At 45.2% G+C, this 19946-nt stretch overlaps 1 protein-coding gene across 3 annotated transcripts in view; it reads left to right on the forward strand.

Moving 5' to 3' along the window:
* LOC144805649 (uncharacterized) overlaps positions 1 to 8347 on the forward strand; it is a 749755-nt gene extending 741408 nt beyond the window's left edge. For all 3 annotated transcript variants that reach the window (XR_013605564.1, XR_013605566.1, XR_013605567.1), the window contains 2 exons: positions 6023 to 6112; positions 8219 to 8347. The gene's annotated coding sequence lies outside the window, so the exon portion shown is untranslated. The remainder of the gene's footprint in view (positions 1 to 6022; positions 6113 to 8218) is intronic.
* Positions 8348 to 19946: the final 11599 nt, after the last annotated feature.

The raw sequence follows: 19946 nt of genomic DNA on the forward strand, positions 1-19946 counted from the left end.
AAGTTTGAGGGCAGTGATTACTTCATGTAAACTAGGGTTATCCTTTTGCCAAAGATTGTCCTTAGCTTTCTCGAGAGAAGAACCAAGCATAAGCTGGTCTCTAAGTCTCTCATCCAAGGTAGCAGCAAAAGAACATGTAGAAGCGAGTTTGCGAAGAGCAGTAACATATTGCTCTACAGTCTCATTTTGTTTTTGCATCCTTTTCCCAAAGTGAAAACGCTCTAAAACCATGCTTAACTTTGGAAGGTAGTGGAGATCCATTTTTCTTATGCAAACCTCATATTCATTAAGTGCGTTGGCTTCTGCATCAGGTAAATCAGGCAAATTTTCAAATACATCCTGGCCCTCCGAGCCTAAACAATGCATAAACAAAGAAGATTTTCTCTCAGCACTGAGAGAAGTACCACAGACCTTGGCGTAGTGAGCAAACACCTTCTTCCACTTGAGCCAAGGAATTGGAGGATCACTTGGCTCAGATAGAAAGAAAGGAGGGGCAGTGACATTTTGCATGTTTTGGGGAAAAACAGTAAATTACGGATGCTGTCTGTAAAGAAGGTGGGGTAACCTAAAAGCAGAAGGAAAATGACTTCTAAAACTCACATAGAGCAGTTATACCAACATGCTGTGTGAATCAGCGTTAAAAGGAGTTGTACAAATCACATAAAGTAATTATACCAATATGCTGTGCCAATCAGTGTTGAGAAGAGTGGCAATCTTCATAAACTCACATAGAGCAGTTATACCAACATGCTGTGTGAATCAGCGTTGAAAGGAGTTGTACAAATCACATAAAGTAATTATACCAATATGCTGTGTCAATCAGCGTTGAGAAGAGTGGCAATCTTCATACATGTGCAGAAACTTTGAGGCTACAGACGACTGTCTCGTTAGAAGTTCCCAATGACAGCCAATGAGAATGTAGATAATGCGGGAAGCCAGATATCAGTCTCGAGCTGGCTGAAAATACAGCTTATCGCTTGTCGCCGTCTGTAATTTCTCCTCCTGTTAGGGTACAGAACAGTGCTTGAGTGATGATACGGCTTACCGCTTGCCGCTTCTAACCGCTTTCCGCTTCACCTGTTGTTCAAGTGCCGGTTAGTACTTGTCGCTTCTCACCCAGCAGCTGATTGAGCAGGCGAGCGGAGCGGAGAAAGACGCTGTGAAAACAGGACCGGCAAAGATGGCGGAGGACGTGATGACGTCAAAACGCAGAGTGACGTGTCCGCGTGTGAGGAGCGTTTCCGTTTTAATAGATGCAAGCTGAGGAGGAATGGCAGAGCTCGAGCGTTGCTAGGATACTGTTTGAAAGGCAACGGGGTGAGTGGCTCGCTCAATGCATTTGTTTTATAAACAATTAATCCTCTTTTAAAATGAACGCTGAAATGAATAAAGGAAAATCTGAACGTTGGGTGTTCAAATAGTTCAATTATAGGAAGCAGCCACAACTTTCTGGTAAAAGAAAGCGGTCCAGGTTAATTGAAAAAAAAAATGATCCAGGTTTTAATAAATACCAGGATACGTTGATAAACAGTACCTTTGGTTGCTTTGTTGCTGGAGAGATGAACGAAGTTCTTGCAAAGATCCTTGAGTTTGAAACAGGCAAATAAGTTGAATCTTCAGTAAACAAGGAAAATACCACAAAACGAGGTGTTGATGAGTTGAGGTCCCTGTGCGTAGGTGTAGTCCAATCGTCGCCAAAATGTAGAATCATCCAATAAAAGAAGTCCAGGCAGGTGGAGATGAAAAGAAGGAAGTTTATTGTATAATATAAACTAGGGACCTCATCCTCCAAAGACCAGCAGGCAACTGACCAGAGAAGGTGGAACACCTTGAATAAGGCACATTCCAAGATGGAACAGAGGTAGGACACATATGGCAGAGGCAAGGACATGCAAGGGAAGTGGAGGATACCACACAGGGATTCAGATTACACCCTACTGCACAGGGTAATTGGGGTGTTTGACGACTCTGTACCTCTTTCTAAAGTTGTGCCTCAGGGGGGCACACTGATTGTACCTCACCTCATGTGTGTTGTCCTATCACTGCACCTACTGCTTATCTGTCCTTGCTCCCACCTTTGTAATATCCCTGGGAGTACATGCAATAGGTTCCTTCAATTTATGGGTCACATGCAGTTCAAATGAGGGAAAACCTGCTAGTGACTGCACCAGCAGAAGACATGCACCAGCGCAATTCATATTAAAGGGGCTACCCAAGTGTCTCTGGCTCCTTCTGTAATACCATATTTCGCTGCGCACAAAGGCGTGCAGCATCATAAAGCACTATCTAAAACAAGACCACTGGATGAATTAAAAGTGCCAGGAAAGGACTAGTCATTCTAGAGACAGATTTCTCTTTTATCATTCACATTACTTTGCCAGTTATACCCCTTCTCTAGAAATGACATTTCCATTTTGATAAATGCCAATTCTCCAAACCTAAAGCCTGAACCAACTTACTTGCACTTTTGGAAAAATCTGATAATTGTGGGAAATGTTGCCATTTTTCTCAAGTGAAGAGCACTCTGCGATGGTTGCTGGGATGAATAAGAGAATTGGGTCTGCCCGAAGATTACTCTAACTTGCGCCTCCATCATGTGTTGGTTTTCTGGTCCAGCCTTCTACAACTCTAATTTCTACTCTGATAATTAACAAACTTTCATTTCCCTTGCATTCTTTTCTCAAATACTTCAGTCTGAAACAACAGTTCTTAACCTGTCGTCTGCAAACCCTACTCAGGGGAATTGTGGCTATTTTGAAAATTAAATTAGATTAAAATACCAGATTAATAAAGTGCATTAACATAAAAAAGAAACATGTAAAATCTTTTTTTTTTTAAATGGTATATACAAGTGAAGAATATTTGAAAAAGAGGGCTAATATTTGAGATGGTACCCACAGTCCCTATATCATTCTGTCCCCCAGGTAGCATCCCATTCTCCCTTACCCCTCCTCTGGATCAGTTAATGGCCCTGGATCTGTCCATCCTCTTCTTGGGTGGAGCAGTTGACTGGGAGAACATTGTGAATGTGTGCTGGTTCATTGACTGGCTAATGCTATAATGTGCACGAACACTCATGTGACATCCGTGCTCTCGCACCATGTCGCTGATCTCATAATGACCAGTGCTGTGCCGATACCGCATCAGAAATTTCATAACTTCAATCGACGATACTGTAGTGTTTAAACATTCTACGATGCAGAATATTGCACTGCTAGGCACTTTCCTCTCAGCACGGGAGAATTATAGCTGATGTCCACCTTTCTGCCCAGATTTTGTTGGGTTTTTCCCAAGCACAGAGCTGTTTTCCATGGACAAGTTCCATAAAGTTTTACCTGACCAAATGTGTCCATGAGAAACCCACAAAGTGCAGTACTGTTACTCTTTTTGCAACACCCCTTAGATCAGAAACTCCAGTTTCTGCGCAAAATCGAATTTACAAACTTGTAATGAAGGTGTTTTTGGTGTCACAATGAAGGCATGATGTAATGTCAAGGCTTTCTGCTCAAATAACATTTGAGTTCTAAGATTGACAGTTCTATTTTGTAAAGGATGTTCTAAGTTTGGAATGAGAGTTCTAATTTGGAATTGAAAGAATTCCTTTAGAATGTAGATTGGAACAACGCTTCTAATTTGGAACGTTCGAACTATGTATGGAATGCAAATTCTACATTTGGAATGCTTCTTGCACAAAACATTCATTTTTTTTAAGGTTGAAGCAGCCAGCAGCTATGTGTGATATCTTAATTTTGGGAGTAGAAAACAGTACATCCCAAGACTACAGATTCCTTGGGCACCTTGACGCCCCAGGGTATCCAGAACTACCTTCTATTGAATGCATGTGTGTGTGTGCTCTTGAAGCTGTGTGCAGTTACACCGGAAGGAGTCTATGGGAGGCCAGGCCAGCAGACAGGCTAACACAGACGAAGACTCAGAGCCCAGCCATAAGACCTCTGCCAGGCTCTGCTAGTCAGTGCAGAAGACTGATGTAAGGTGTCTTCTAACCCTTAGATCCCACCCTGCCATTTGAATACCTGAATCACACCTGTGAAATGGGCAGAGCAGATAGGAAGAAACAGAATGACAAGCTGTGCATTCCTGTGCAGTACACTAGGCCCATCTCACCATCGCCTTTACAGATTCTGTTAACATGTATGCAATAAAGAGAAAACAGGAAACCTTAATAATAAGATTATTGTAACTGACTTCCTTCGCTCAATCTTCTGCTTCCGTGATGTTATGCGAAAGATGGACCTATATCTACCAACATAATGTATCACTGGTCCCCAAAGGCAACCTTGAGTGTTATCAGCATTTCCCATCAATCGGTTGTGATGTCATCTCCTACACCACACCCCTGACCCTGGCAGGTTTGTGACATCATGTACTACATCACACCCCTGGGTCTGGCAGGCTTTATGACATCATTCACCTCCTTGGTATATATAGAGTTAATGAAGGTGTTTTTGGTGTCACAATGAAGGCATGATGTAATGTCCAGGCTTTTTGCTCAAATAACATTTGAGTTCTAAGATTGACAGTTCTATTTTGTAAAGGATGTTCTAAGTTTGGAATGAGAGTTCTAATTTGGAATTGAAAGAATTCCTTTAGAATGTAGATTGGAACAGCGCTTCTAATTTGGAACGTTCGAACTATGTATGGAATGCAAATTCTACATTTGGAATGCCTCTTGCACAAAACATTCATTTTTTTAAGGTTGAAGCAGCCAGCAGCTTTGTGTGGTATCTTGATTTTGGGAGTAGAAAACAGTACATCCCAAGACTACATATTCCTTGTGCACCTTGACCCCCCAGGGTATCCAGAACTACCTTCTATTGAATGCATGTGTGTGTGCAATGCTCTTGAAGCCGTGCATAGTTACACAAGAAGGAGTCTATGGGAGCCCAGGCCAGCAGACAGGCTAACACAGACGAAGACTCAGAGCCCGGCCATAAGACCGCTGCCAGGCTCTGCTAGTCAGTGCAGAAGAAAGATGTAGGGTGTCTTCTAACCCTTAGATGCCACCCTGCCATTTGAATACCTGAATCCCACCTGTGAAATGGGCAGAGCAGATAGGAAGAAACAGAATGACAAGCTGTGCATTCCTGTGCAGTACACTAGGCCCATCTCACCATCGCCTTTACAGATTCTGTTAACATGTATGCAAAAAAGAGAAAACAGGAAACCGTAATAATAAGATTATTGTAACTGACTTCCTTCGCTCAATCTTCTGCTTCCGTGATGTTATGCGAAAGATGGACCTATATCTACCAACATAATGTATCACTGGTCCCCAAAGGCAGCCTTGAGTGTTATCAGCATTTCCCATCAATCGGTTGTGATGTCATCTCCTACACCACACCCCTGACCCTGGCAGGTTTGTGACATCATGTACTACATCACACCCCTGGGTCTCGCAGGCTTTATGACATCATTCACCTCTTTGCTATATATAGAGGCATAGTCGGGGATGCCTGCAGTGTGTGTGCAGTCTGTGGACTGGGCTATGAATGGTGTGAAAGCGGTGTGAATGGGGGACTTGGGGGCACCGAGCTAACATCAGACTCACAGGATGGCCGCGGCAGTTCTGCTTCTCGTGGCCTCTGCCATGTGTTGTTTGGTCGTTCAGTGGGAGAAAACAGGCAGCACCTCGCAGACCGCCAGAGAGATGCACTTTGAGGTGGGGGCGGAGCCTTCCATAAGGTGTGGTAAGGGCTTATGAGGTTCCGTGTAGTTGCAGTAAACAACTTTTAATAGCAATTCCTGGGGTTCTCTTTGCAGGCAAATTGAATTTTGCCTTTCGCTCCAAGAACTCTGGCACCGCCCCTATCTGGAGCGGGGTGCGGAATGTCTGTGAGTTTAATGGGAAGCACGGTAGTATGAATGAAGGTGTGAATGGGGGACTTGACCAGATCAGATGCAATTTGTTTCCCTGACATAATTTTAGATTGAGTACAAAGAAATCAAATATTTCCCAAAAAACAATCATCCATGTTGAGTTTCATTATTTCATGATCACCAGGACCTCCCAGGGGCAAGGCGACGGCGACAGAGACTCCGGTGGCAGAAGGTGAACAGGAGCAGTCCCTTGCAGGCTCTTCTGCTGGCCCCAGTAAGTTGTTCTATTGTTATATTAATACTTATACTTCCCTAACTTTTACAGCTCCTATTCATTACAAACTGGTTCCTAATAATTCTATGTTCTACAAAATAGTCTTTGATCTTCTTCTAATGTGGACTACTTTCTACATTCTTATCCTGCCTCTACCATCACTCTCTGTGCTACTACTATTTACATTTATGAGTCGGTCTGTGTAGGTAGCTAAGCTTGTCCATTCGGCAAACGGTGTGAAACAAAACTCTGATACAGCAATAGCTCTAGGCACTGAGTGCAGTCCTCTGGGTTGCCCTTGCTGTCTATTCCAGTCTTCTTAATGTAAGTGCTTTGACATTTTCCAACAACAAAATGTCATTGTTTACACCAAGTAAAAGGTAGCAGTTGCCTTTTTGATTTGAGAGGAGCACATCCCATACCGCTAGTGTTTCAGGGACTATTCTTCACACAAAGAAGTATGAACAAGATAAATAGGACATTGTTGATGATAGGTTCAAAGTTCGGCGTAGGGTTTTTGTTCAGAAATAGCACGGCGCTCAACAGCTGGTAGGTTCGAGGTAGTTGTTATGATTGTAAATTGTTGGTGCAGCTTGATCAGAGATGACCCTATTCTCTGCGAGAGAAGGGAGAGAGGAGCTCTGCCTTCTATAAGTCTATATACAGTGTCAAGCGCACACAACCTAAGTTTATTCGATAGTTTGTGATGTGTTCTTTGATGGAAGGACAAGACCAGACTTTTCTTTTTTTATTTGTTCCTTTCCTTATTTATTGTATCACAAAATGGTATTTGTATAAATGCAAACCAGCCGACACGTAATTCGTCAAAAATGGGGTTGACCCGTGACTCTTCAGGGCTGTTGAAGTTAGGCTGAGATCAGTATCGTCGGATCGGTGATAATTCCAACCCGGTCCTAATCAGGCATCGGTGAGTAATGTTCCCGTGTGCGCAGAGGAGGTGCTCCTTCGAACAGGGAATGTGAGTTGTGCCGCCGTTCAGTATACGGTCGGTCACTGACGGGCAAGCAAATCCGCTTGACCCATCGTTGAGGCTTGTCAGTAAGCCGGTTACGGTGAGGGACTTCTGTCAGTTCTCGAAAGTATTGGAATTATCACCGGTCCGACGATACTGATCTCAGCCTAACTTCAACAGCCCTGAAGAGTCACGGGTCAACCAGGTTTTTGACGAAACACGTGTCGGCTGGTTTGCATTTATACAAATACCATTTTGTGATACAATAAATAAGGAAAGGAACAAATAAAAAAAGAAAAGTCTGGTCTTGTCCTTCCATCAAAGAACACATCACAAACTATCGAATAAACTTAGGTTGTGTGCGCTTGACACTGTATATTGTTGATGATAGGTGCAGTTCGACTTTCGACATACCTCAGTCCGAACAGAAGTTGAACCCCCATTCCCCTGACCGACTATCTAGAATGTCTGACCAATGATTTTACGACCCAGAAGAACAGAAGAAGAGAGACTACCTCCGAGTCCCGGCCTATCTGAGTCACTGAAACATGACTGCCAAGTGCAGTAGTTCAAACCTTTCCGCTCACTCACTCGTGAACAAAAACCACACAGTGTTTGTTAGTTTAAAATTTTTATTTTCAATTGAGAAATGAAAACATTATTTCTTTATTTTTAATAGCGTAGTATTCTTATGGATGAAGATGACGTTAAAGTTTACTTTAAACAACATTCCCATGAATGAAATTAGTATGACTCAAACGTAAAAATATTTAACACTAACAGACACAGGAAGTTAGTAGAATAACTGTGCGTGAGCCCCCACCTTCTTTAAAGTACTTAAGTACTGCTGGTGGTGACTCAGTAGTAGTTGGTGAATCGTCTGGCAGAAGGGCAATGGAATCTTCTTTCTGTAATGAGAAAAATGGTGCACGTTAAGCAAGCATTAATCAGTTGTCAAAAGAAGAAGTGTAGCATTTAATGGAATAAGCATCTAAAAGGTTAACACCCTCCCCAAAACCGTAACATTTTTTCAATCCCAGTAATACAAAATGTGTTATGTAACATTTCCTTCCATTACGAGACAAAATAGGGGGTTGTGTATGGCATCTGAAAATATGACATGTTTTTCCTAGACGTCACAACATCTGATGCGGCACAGATGACCATCAGTGCTGGGGCCAGCAGTGCGGAGGGGTCCACTCTGGATGCGGCGGTGCCAACAGGAGGAGCTGGGGGGGAAGGCTCAGCGGCGGCGGATGGTGGTAAGTTATTATACTCCTTACTTATTGAATTTTTTTTGAGTAGGCTCGTAAAGGAGTGTATGATGTACTGTACAGTAGTACACAGTACACTAGTATAAGTACACTGTACTGTCAAGAACATTTACTAATTTATAACTACTTTTTGGGCTATCACGGAGAAGACAGTCAACCTTGACTTGTAATAGCATTAGTGGCTGTACTTCTCTGGTAACCAATGGTCCCCTCTATTTCACTTGAACTCAGCTGGCCAATTTTTATTTTAAAGCCAAGTCATATCAGATCAGATGTAGTTTAGGGATGTGAAGAACGAAAAGCTAAAGAAGAGTGAAACGAAGGACGAGCGAGTCTTAATATTTATTTATGACTGTAAAAAATGGTTTTGTTGAATGCAATTCAACATAAGAAAGAAGACAGCGGTTTCCAAAATATAATGAAAAGGGTCTTAGTTGGTTGTTAACAAAAAGAAATTTTGGTACATTTGAGACATTAAGAAGAATCATAGACGTACTTTGTAAGCCTGGATGTTATCTTCTTTATCCTCCTCGTCGATAGCAGAAGTGTATGATGTAGTAGAGCAGACGCTGAGTGGATGAAGTATGGCCAGTGGCAGTGCCACCCCTATAGAAAAGTAAGACATTCCTATTCTGTGAGAAGTTGGCCTGATAGGTGATGTTTCCAATTCTGGAACCACCTATTATCAGACCAAACAATCCCTTATGGTGTCAGGTTGTAAGTCAACCTTGTTAGACAAGCTATCCTAGGGGTAGCATGGACTAAGCAGCCTAAAGGCTTAACTTAAGAGGTCGTGTTAAGCGAGCTGTTTTACCACATACAATCCTGTAATATCAAATGAAAGGACACCACACAAGTATATATTATAAAAATATATGTGTTTATTACTAAAAACAATCCCCAGTATTCTTTATGAATAAAGGGGCACAAGCGTTAAATCAAAAGCACAGTTTAAACATACAAAGTTGCACAATTATGGATGAGGGCGGGTGGCCACTCAAACCATATACTAAACAAGTGGTATAAGAGATACCAATCGAACAGTGGTTAGGCCTGGGGCCTAGGGAATCGCTGGGAGCAGTCAGGACAAGCAGTGCTGAAGTCGGGAGAGGCCCACGGGATTCGGGAGCAGTGCGGAAAGCGCACGCATGCACCAATGTTAACCAATGGTGCGTAAAAGTTACAAAGTTAAAGTTTAAGGACACTTCCGCTGAACCTAGAGGAACAAAACTTAAGACACAGACCCTAGAGATGTGTACCAGTGTGGGAACACCGGCGGAGCAAAGTTACCTCACCCACAGGAAGCGGGTGCACAGGGTCGAAGTTGAGTCGGGTTTCGTCACGCAGGCTCTTGGTGCTTGAAGCTGAAAGGGCTGCAGGCGGGGTGAAAGAGAAGTGTCCGGTGGAGTCCAAGGGTGGACTCGGGTCGAAAAGTACCTGAAAGCAGAGGGGACAGAGTCTGGGTCACTCAGCAGTGACCAGGGTGGAACCAGGACGGAACCAGGCAATGTCGGGCGCAATCAGGTCGCTGTCGAGGTGCTTCTCTCCGCTGTCACGTGGGCTCTGGGGCATCTACGACGTCCAGGAGCAGGTCACGATCTGTCCCACGCAGGCTCTCGCCGTCGGCGCTGTCGGCTTCAAGATTGGAGCAAACAACACTTGGCAAAAGCAATCCACGCGGAACCGGGAGATTGCTTCTCACTCGAACCAGGAGGGTCAGAGTGGGGGCTCCTTTTCAGGGGAGCTGGTGCAGATCTGGAGCAACCAGATTCACAAATCGATTTCAAGTTTTCCTTGGCACAGGGGCCACTAGCCGGCTGGCAAGTGACCGGGCCAACGCGTTGAGCCAAAAGAAGCAGAAGGGCCCCACGCAGCACTCGTCGAGTGTGGAGGGCTGAACTTCGGTGCAAGTGTGGCTCAGGGTTGGGGCTTCTCAAACCCCGGTGTACAGCTTCAAGGGTCACTCGTAGGCTGCACGGTCAGCGTCTCATGGTCAATTCAAGATGGCATGCCCCACGCTTCCGGTCGCCTCCACGGGTCTCAGCTCTGCAGGGACTGTGGATCGGGCTGTTGGAAAGCAGGCAAGCTTGATCTCGTCGATCTCTGTTGCTCGAGTTCCGGCGGGAACTGCAACAAAGTAGACGTCGATAGCTGGATGGTGCCTGTTTGCACAGGGTGGTCACTCCTTGACCACAAGGGAGATTCTTCGGGCTTCTACGTCGAGTAGGATGTCGAAGGGTCCAGAATTTCATTTCTAATGTTTCTTCAGGATAATCTGAAGTGCATTGGCACTGCTCCCAGTCTTATACTAATTTTGGGGGCTGGATTACCTGCTAGGTCCCCTCCTATGGGTGGGACCCAGGAAGTGGGTGGATACACCCCCTTCCTTTGATCCAGGCCGCCCTGGCACGAGGGCTGGAGTGCCCCAGAACCGGTTTGGCCGGATTATGCAAGGGGCAGCCTTGTGCGCCCCAGGCAGTGTCTGGTTTCTTTCAAACCTCCCTGCTACAATCCACTATCTCCTGTCTGGAGGGTGGTAACACCCCCCTGCGACAGGAAACCCTTTGTCCAGGCCCCATTTGGCTGAGTTTCGGTCAGCTTCAGGGGGTCAGACTCTTGTCTGTGGCAGAGGCATCCATTTTGTGGATCTAAGGTCCTTTTAGAAATTAACCGCATTTAAGTAAAGTAACATGTCTTACCCCTCTAGAGGGGTGGAATGCTATCCCCGTCGCCAGAACTGGCGAGGGGATAGTATTCCAAATCGTATGACACCTTACACGACATGTTTTGATAAAGCCAAACCAAAGTTGCTATATAACCGCGAGGATTATAAGGCACTTAAGAGTATATGGTATGGCATTATCCTGAAACAGCTTAGGGAGTTGTTCCCGACAGCTGCAGACAGGCTCAGCTCATGCTAGAGCTCCATCTCACATTAAACCACGCACTCTGCCTCCAGGATTGATGAGGCCTTCCATAGGAGTGGCTCACAGGTTTATATGTGTCCAGATATAGGTTTAGATATAGGTATACTATATCTAAGTAAGGGGTGATTGCACCACCTTACCCCAGCTGAGTGATCAGCCAGTTGTGTCAATTTAAGAACCAGCCAGGGGTGGCAAAAGATATGCTGCAGCCCCCGGTAGGCCTTGGTGGCCCCTATGCCCTGGGCACCTATAGTGCATTATACAGGGGCTGACAAGGGGTCCATGTCCAATTGTGGTATGTACCTAGGGTACATGGAATCCATTTTACAGAGAGAGCAGATGGCCTGGGGCCCTGATTAGCAGGGAACCAGGTCAACTAAGTCAAAAAACCAGCTAAACACAGGCAAAAATCTGGGGTAACCATAGTCAGGTAGCCACCTTCCTACACAACCCCCCCCAAACGAAAGGAGATAAGGCTATCCTTGGCCAGGTAAGCCTATATTGCCTGAGTGGCCATATAAGGAAGTACCTGCACTAGCATGGGTACCCCCTGTCTCATGGTTCACTAAGCAGTCCCTCACCCTTGGGGTATTAGAGGGTCTCCACCATAGGGAATCACTACCTTGGGTGTGTTTATGCAAAGTTAAAGGCTGGTTTGGATATGGAGTACTGAAGTGAGGCTCTACTAATTTAGTGCTTAGCTTCCTCCAATTATCTTCCACCATGTGTGCCTTTCTTTCTTTAACTGAGTTGCACTGTGCTCTCAGGGTCAATCTCTGGCTACCTAAAGCTGGAGGCTGGGTCCCTCTGTTTGGCTTGCTGGAGGGACAGTTCAGGTTTGGGCCCTTTGGGTCCCAGGTTTGGCTGTGCCCAACATAATCCATCTGTGGGAGGTCCCTAACTGTATTTAAGGGGGCTCCCTCAGGAGTTTTTAAAGTTTTCACCTCACTAGGGCTACTAGTTTTGGTGCCCCTAATCTGTTGATGGGGGTGCTTTATGTGACAGGGGGCCCTCCGGGTCTCACTGTCCTTCTTGTCCTCTGCAGCCCTGGGCTGGCTAAGGCAAGGGAGAGAGGGGCAGGTTACCTGCTCCAGACTGGGTCCCACCTGAGAAGGGTCCACTGACATCAGAGGTTCTGTCAGGCTAGGCCCAACCACCTCTGGGGCAGTTCCTTCATCAGGGGTAAGATCAGTTCCCTGAGGAGGCTGATTCTGTCCTAAAGTCTGGTGAGGGGGAGATTTCTCTTCCTCCTCCATGCTCTCAGTTTGTGTGGAGTTATCCATCATTTCAGGTTTCACAACACACATATCAGTTTGAGTTTGGGCTGTGGCCATCACAGCCCCACTAACCTTTCCATTGCAATTTACCATTCTAGAATGGGTTTCCTGTTCAACCTCAGCCCAGGCTGAGATTTCCAAATCATTACCAAGTAGGCAGTTTACAGGCAAGTTTGATGACACTGCCACTCTCTTTGGGCCAATGACACCTCCCCAGCTGAGACCTACTACTGCCATGGGATGATTGTTTTTGACGCCATCAGTGTTTGTTACCTGATATGTGGCACCTGGTAAAAGTTGCTTAGAGGGGACTATACAGTCAGCCACCATGGTGATGCTAGCCCCTGTGTCTCTAAAAGCTTCAACTTTCAAACCATTGATGATGGGCTCTTGTCTATACTTGCTCAAGGTATTTGGGCAATCAGAGAAGTTGGCAAACCTCATGCCAGTCTCATAAACAAGATCATTTGGTGATGGGGACCTGGATAGGCCAGGGTCCACCTGAGCTCCAAAAGTAAACCCACCCAGATTCCGGGGTGTGCTCCCACTTCCTGGGGGATTACTGCTGACAGTAACAGGAGGTGTTGGAGCTGGCTTTGGAGGTATATTCTCTTTATTGTTATTCTTGGGACAACAGTTGTCTGTTTTGTAATGCCCAACCTGTTTACAGGCATAACAATAAGGCTTTTTCTCAGTTGAAGAAGTGTCTTGGGACCCACCCCCATTCTTGGAGTTTTGGGGCCCTGGGGAAGTCTTTTCTTTATTTTTATCCCCACCCTTATCTTGAGGCTTGGTAGACTCCTTCTTCTGGTTACTGTCCTGATTCTTAAGCCTAATCCTGGTTCTGACCCACTTGTCTGCCTTCTTTCCCAATTCTTGGGGAGAGGTCAGATCAGAGTCCACCAGGTGCTGGTGTAAGAGCTGGTTCTGACAATTACTTAGGATCTGCTCCCTCATAATCAAATTATACAATCCTGTAAAGTCATGTACTTTGCTGCCATATAGCCAACCCTCCAGAGCCTTAGTTGCACAATCAACAAAATCAGTCCAGTCCTGTGTCTGTGTCTTCTGGGTGTCTCTGAACTTCAACCTGTACTGTTCAGTGGTTAAGCCAAACCCATCTATTAGGACACTCTTCAGGACTTTGTAATTGTTTGCATCCTCATGTCTGACAGTGAGGAGCTTATCTCTCCCTTTCTCTGAAAAGGAGTACCATAAGATTGCTGCCCACTGTTCCTCAGGAACCTGCTGTACCATGCAGGCTCTCTCAAGAGCAGTTATCCACTTGTGGATGTCATCCCCTTCCTTGTAGGGGGGCACAATCTTTGTCAGGTTTCTACTATCATAGGACATGGGTTTCTCTTTAGGAATATTGCTGCCACCAGTGGCATCTAAGCCACACAATTTCTGCTCTCTTGCCAAGGCAAGTCTAGCTTGAGCCAAGGCTACCTCCTCCCTCTCTATTTGGAGTTTGACAGCCCTAATTCTGGCCCTATGCTCTAGCTTTTGAGAAGCAGTCATGCCTCTCTGAGATTCTCTTGAGGCACTAGAAAGATGAGAGTCCCCTGAGGGAGATCTCACTCTTCTGTTGCCTGGGAGAATGTCATGGTAGGATCTGGGGAGGTGCTGGCCCTCTCCATTTCCCAGTAGGTCTAAGTTGGCCTGGCTAAGCCTGGCAACTTTACCTTGGTTAACCCCTAGCTCCTGATCTTCAGGTCCATCTATGTCTGAACCATCCTCCTCCTCTTCCTCCTCTTCTTCTTCCTCCTCTGGAGCGGTATCAGTTACAGGGGGGTTCACTCCATCTCCTGACTCTAAGGGAACTTCATTCGCCTTCTCTGAGTCATCCTGTTCTAGAATGGCTATCAGGATAGGACAGGTGGGACTTCTGCCCCTTTTTAACCCTCTTGAGATGCACAAGGCAATCAAGTCCTTTCGGGTTAATTTGTCATAGCTGGAAGTTGCCTTGGTAAGGTCAATTGTCACAGGAGCAGACCCTGAGGCTTTTCCTGTGTCAGACATGACTCTAGTGTGGTGTAAGTGATGCACCTACCTACACTAAGTGTTTCCCTACTGTACCTTGCTAGTGAGTTGTAGTCAGGGTGTGCTAATCCCTTCAACCTACAACTACTAAGTTCAGTAGAACTTAAATATGCTAAGCTTTTGATTTATATGTACCTAGAGGTACTTGATGTGATCTTTCAATTTGATAAAAAGATTGCAATGGTAAAACAACAGCAAGCTCAAATCCGCACCGCTGCTCACCAATGTGAGAAGTTGGCCTGATAGGGGATGTTTCCAATTCTGGAACCACCTGATATCAGACCAAACAATCCCTTATGGTGTCTGGTTGTAAGTCAACCTTGTTAGACAAGCTATCCTAGGGGTAGCATGGACTAAGCAGCCTAAAGGCTTAACTTAAGAGGTCGTGTTAAGCGAGCTGTTTTACCACATACAATCCTGTAATATCAAATGAAAGGACACCACACAAGTATATATTATAAAAATATATGTGTTTATTACTAAAACAATCCCCAGTATTCTTTATGAATAAAGGGGCACAAGCGTTAAATCAAAAGTACAGTTTAAACATACAAAGTTGCACAATTATGGATGAGGGTGGGTGGCCACTCAAACCATATACTAAACAAGTGGTATAAGAGATACAATCGAACAGTGGTTAGGCCTAGGGCCTAGGGAATCGCTGGGAGCAGTCGGGACAAGCAATGCTGAAGTCGGGAGAGGCCCACGGGATTCACGTGCAGTGCGGAAAGCGCACGCATGCACCAATGTTAACCAATGGTGCGTAAAATTTGTAAAGTTAAAGTTTAAGGACACTTCCGCTGAACCTAGAGGAACAAAACTTAAGACACAGACCCTAGAGGTGTGTACCAGTGTGGGAACACCGGCGTTGCAAAGTTACCTCACCCACAGGAAGCGGGTGCACAGGGTCGAAGTTGAGTCGGGTTTCGTCACGCAGGCTCTTGGTGCTTGAAGCTGAAAGGGCTGCAGGCGGGGTGAAAGAGAAGTGTCCGGTGGAGTCCAAGGGTGGACTCAAGTCGAAAAGTACCTGAAAGCAGAGGGGACAGAGTCTGGGTCACTCAGCAGTGACCAGGGTGGAACCAGGACGGAACCAGGCAATGTTGGGCGCAATCAGGTGGTCGTTGAGGAGCTTCTCTCCGCTGTCACGTGGGCTCTGGGGCATCTGCGATGTCCAGGAGTGGGTCACGATCTGTCCCACGAGGGCTCTTACCGTCGGCGCAGTCGGCTTCAAGTTTGGAGCAAACAACACTTGGCAAGAGCAATCCACCCGGAACCGGAAGATTGCTTCTCACTCGAACCAGGAGGGTCAGAGTGGGGGCTCCTTTTCAGGGGAGCTGGTGCAGATCTGGAGCAACCAGATTCGCAGGTCGAATTTCAAAGTTCTTCGGCACAGGGGCCTCTAGCCGGCTGGCAAGTGACTGGGCCAACGCGTTGAGCCAAATGGAGCAGAAGGGCCCCACGCAGCACTCGTCGAGTGTGGAGGGCTGAACTTCGGTGCAAGAGTGGCTCAGGGTTGGGGCTTATCAAACCCCGCTGTACAGCTTCGAGGGTCACTCGTGGGCTGCACGGTCAGCGTCTCGTCGTCTTTTCAAGATGGCGTGCCCCACGCTTCCGGTCGCCTCCACGGGTCTCAGCTCTGCAGGGACTGTGGATCGGGCTGTTGGAAGGCAGGCAAGCTTAATCTCGTCGATCTCTGTCGCTCGAGTTCCGGCGGGAACTACGACAAATCAGACGTCGATGGCTGGATGGTGCCTGTTTGCACAGGGTGGTCACTCCTTGACCACAAGGGAGATTCTTCGGGCTTCTACGTCGAGTAGGATGTCGAAGGGTCCAGAGTTTCGTTTCTTATGTTTCATCAGGATAATCTGAAGTGTCTTGGCACTGCTCCCACTCTTATTCGAATCTGGGGGGCTGGATTACCTGCTAGGTCCCCTCCTATGGGTGGGACCCAGGAAGTGGGTGGATACACCCCCTTCCTTTGATCCAGGCCGCCCTGGCACGAGGGCTGGAGTGCCCCAGAACCGGTTTGGCCGGATTATGCAAGGGGCAGCCTTGTGCGCCCCAAGCAGTGTCTGGTTTCTTTCAAACCTCCCTGCTACAATCCACTATCCCCTGTCTGGAGTGTGGTAACACCCCCCTGCAACAGGAAACCCTTTGTCCAGGCCCCATTTGGCTGAGTTTCGGTCAGCTTCAGGGGGTCAGACTCTTGTCTGTGGCAGAGGCATCCATTTTGTGGATCTAAGGTCCTTTTAGAAATTAACCGCATTTAAGTAAAGTAACATGTCTTACCCCTCTAGAGGGGTGGAATGCTATCCCCGTCGCCAGAACTATATAGTTTTTAAATGATTTTGATGAATTAAAAATTTTGACCTCCATGAGGGGTGGAAAGTTTGAACTTTTACCCCTCTCGGAGTTCCATGACTTCTGTGACCTCGTCCCCCTGAAATTTAAAATAGCATTTTCCAAGTAATTTGTAAATATATTCATTCAGGGTCATTCATTGTGTGTTTAGCTTGCTATTGGGCCAGTGTAGCACTTTGTTTTTTTCATTTTTATGCATTTGTGACCGTTTTTAAACACTTTCATGCACCAATGATGTCTTTGTACTTCGTCATTTTTCACTTCATGGGGACTTCAAAAGTGTTAGAAATTCATTTTGGAGGCACACAGAACAGTGCAAATGCAGTTACATAGCATTCAGGACACTGCAATTACACCTATATAGTTTTTAAAAGATTTTGATGTAATAACATTTTTGACCTCCATGGGGAGGGCCCTTAAGCTGAACTTTTACCCAGCTCGGAGTTCCATGACCTTGTCCCCCTGAAATTGAAAATCGAATTTTCAAAGTGTTTAGTAAAACTGTTCATTCTGTGTCATTCATTATGTCTTTAGCCTGCTATTGGACCACTGCAGCACTATGTTTTGTTAATTTTAACCCAATGTTGACCTTTTTTGACCACTTTGATGCACCAGTGAAGTTTTTGGACTTAGTCATTTTTCACTTCATGGAGACTTCAAAAGTGTTAGAAATTCATTTTGTAAATACCTAGAACGGTGCAAATGCAGCCATATAGCATTCAGCGCACTACAATTACACCTATATAGTTTTTAAATGATTTTGATGCAATAACATTTTTGACCTCCATGGGGAGGGCACTCAAGCTAAACTTTTACCCAGCTCCGAGTTCCACGACCTCTGGTGGAAAAAGTGACTTTGCCCCCTTAAACCCAAAAACTTCAAAAAGTCACCCCTGGAGGCCAGAAATGGGTCTTAGACACTCTTGGTATGTCATCTGAGGTATACTATGGTGTTCTTGGGTCCAGAACTAGAAATGTGATGTGACTCTGATATCTAGGGCCTATAATGGAAAAAATGAATTTGACACCTAACACCTCAAAATGTCTGAAATAGGACTCAGACATGTACCTGGAGGCTGGAAATGAGCCCTAGACACTCTTGCTATATCACCTGAGATATAATATAGGGTCCTGGTGGCCACAGGGACCCAAAAACAGTCAGGTGGGTTGATACTGAAAATTAGCAAAAATCGTCCCAAAATTTTTTTTGACAAGATTTGCTAATTTTCCAAATAGCTCAGAATGGATATCAGAGACACTGTTTGAGTGCGCAAGATATGAATACACTTGTTAGAAAGGTCAGCTCTGATGCTTTCATGTGATACATATAACTTTGATATTATATAAAGTTTTTTTTCCGCTACCAACCAAGGGAAACACCTGATATCGTACCCGATTTTGAGAACATTGGGCTGGGTGGAAAAAGTCACTTTGCCCCCTTAAACCCAAAAACTTCAAAAAGTCACCCCTGGAGGCCAGAAATGGGTCTTAGACACTCTTGGTATGTCATCTGAGGTATACTATGGTCTTCTTGGGTCCAGAACTAGAAATCTGATGTGACTCTGATATCTAGGAGCTATAATGGAAAAAAATGAATTTGACACCAAACACCTCAAAATGTCACAAATAGGAGTCAGACATGTACCTGGAGGCTGGAAATGAGCCCTAGCCACTCTTGTTATATAATCTGAGATATATTATGGGGTCCTGGTGGCTACAGGGACCTGAAAACAGTCATGAGGGTTGATACCGAAAATTAGCAAAAATCGTCCAAAAAAGTTTTTTTGACAAGATTTGCTAATTTTCCAAATAGCTCAGAATGGATATCACAGTCAATTTGTGAGTACCCAGGACCTAAATATACTTGTTAGAAAGCTCAGATCTGATGCTTGCATTTGATCTATCTACCTTTGCTATTATCTGAAGTTTTTTTTTCAGCTTCCAGCCATGGGAAAAACCTGACATTGTACCCGATTTTGAGCACCTTAGGCTGGATGGAAGAAGTGACTTTGCCCCCTTAAACCCCAAAACTTCAAAAAGTCATCCCTGGAGGCCAGAAATGGGTCTTAGACACTCCTGGTATGTCATCTGAGGTATACTAAGGGGTCCTTAGGTCCAGAACTAGAAATTTGATGTGACTCTGAGCTCAATGTGATGTGACTCTGAGCTATATGGCCTATAATGGAAAAAATGAGTTTGACCCCAAACACCTCGAAATGTCACAAATAGGAGTCAGACATGTACCTGGAGGCTGGAAATGAGCCCTAGCCACTCTTGTTATATCATCTAAGATATATTATGGGGTCCTGGTGGCTACAGGGACCCGAAAACAGTCATGAGGGTTGATACCGAAAATTAGCAAAAATCGTCAAAAAAAGTTTTTTTGACAAGATTTGCTAATTTTCCAAATAGCTCAAAATGGATATCACAGTCACTTTGTGAGTACCCATGACCTAAATATACTTGTTAGAAAGCTCAGATCTGATGCTTTCATTTGATCTATCTACCTTTGCTATTATCTGAAGTTTTTTTTTCAGCTTCCAGCCAAGGGAAGAACCTGACATCGTACCCGATTTTGAGCAACGTAGCCTGGATGGAAGAAGTGACTATGCCCCCTTAAACCCCAAAACTTCAAAAAGTCATCCCTGGAGGCCAGAAATGGGTCTTAGACACTCCTGGTATGTCATCTGAGGTATACTAAGGGGTCCTTAGCTCCAGAACTAGAAATTTGATGTGACTCTGAGCTCAATGTGATGTGACTCTGAGCTCTATGGCCTATATTGGGAAAAATGAGTTTGATCCCAAACACCTCGAAATGTCACAAATAGGAGTCAGACATGTACCTGGAGGCTGGAAATGAGTCCTAGCCACTCTTGTTATATCATCTGAGATATATTATGGGGTCCTGGTGGCTACAGGGACCTGAAAACAGTCATACAAAGCAATTTGAATCCATACGAGGCAATTTTTAATTTGCGG

Source organism: Lissotriton helveticus (genome assembly GCF_964261635.1).
Source record: "Lissotriton helveticus chromosome 1_1 unlocalized genomic scaffold, aLisHel1.1 SUPER_1_unloc_17, whole genome shotgun sequence".
Taxonomy (NCBI): Eukaryota; Metazoa; Chordata; class Amphibia; order Caudata; family Salamandridae; genus Lissotriton; species Lissotriton helveticus.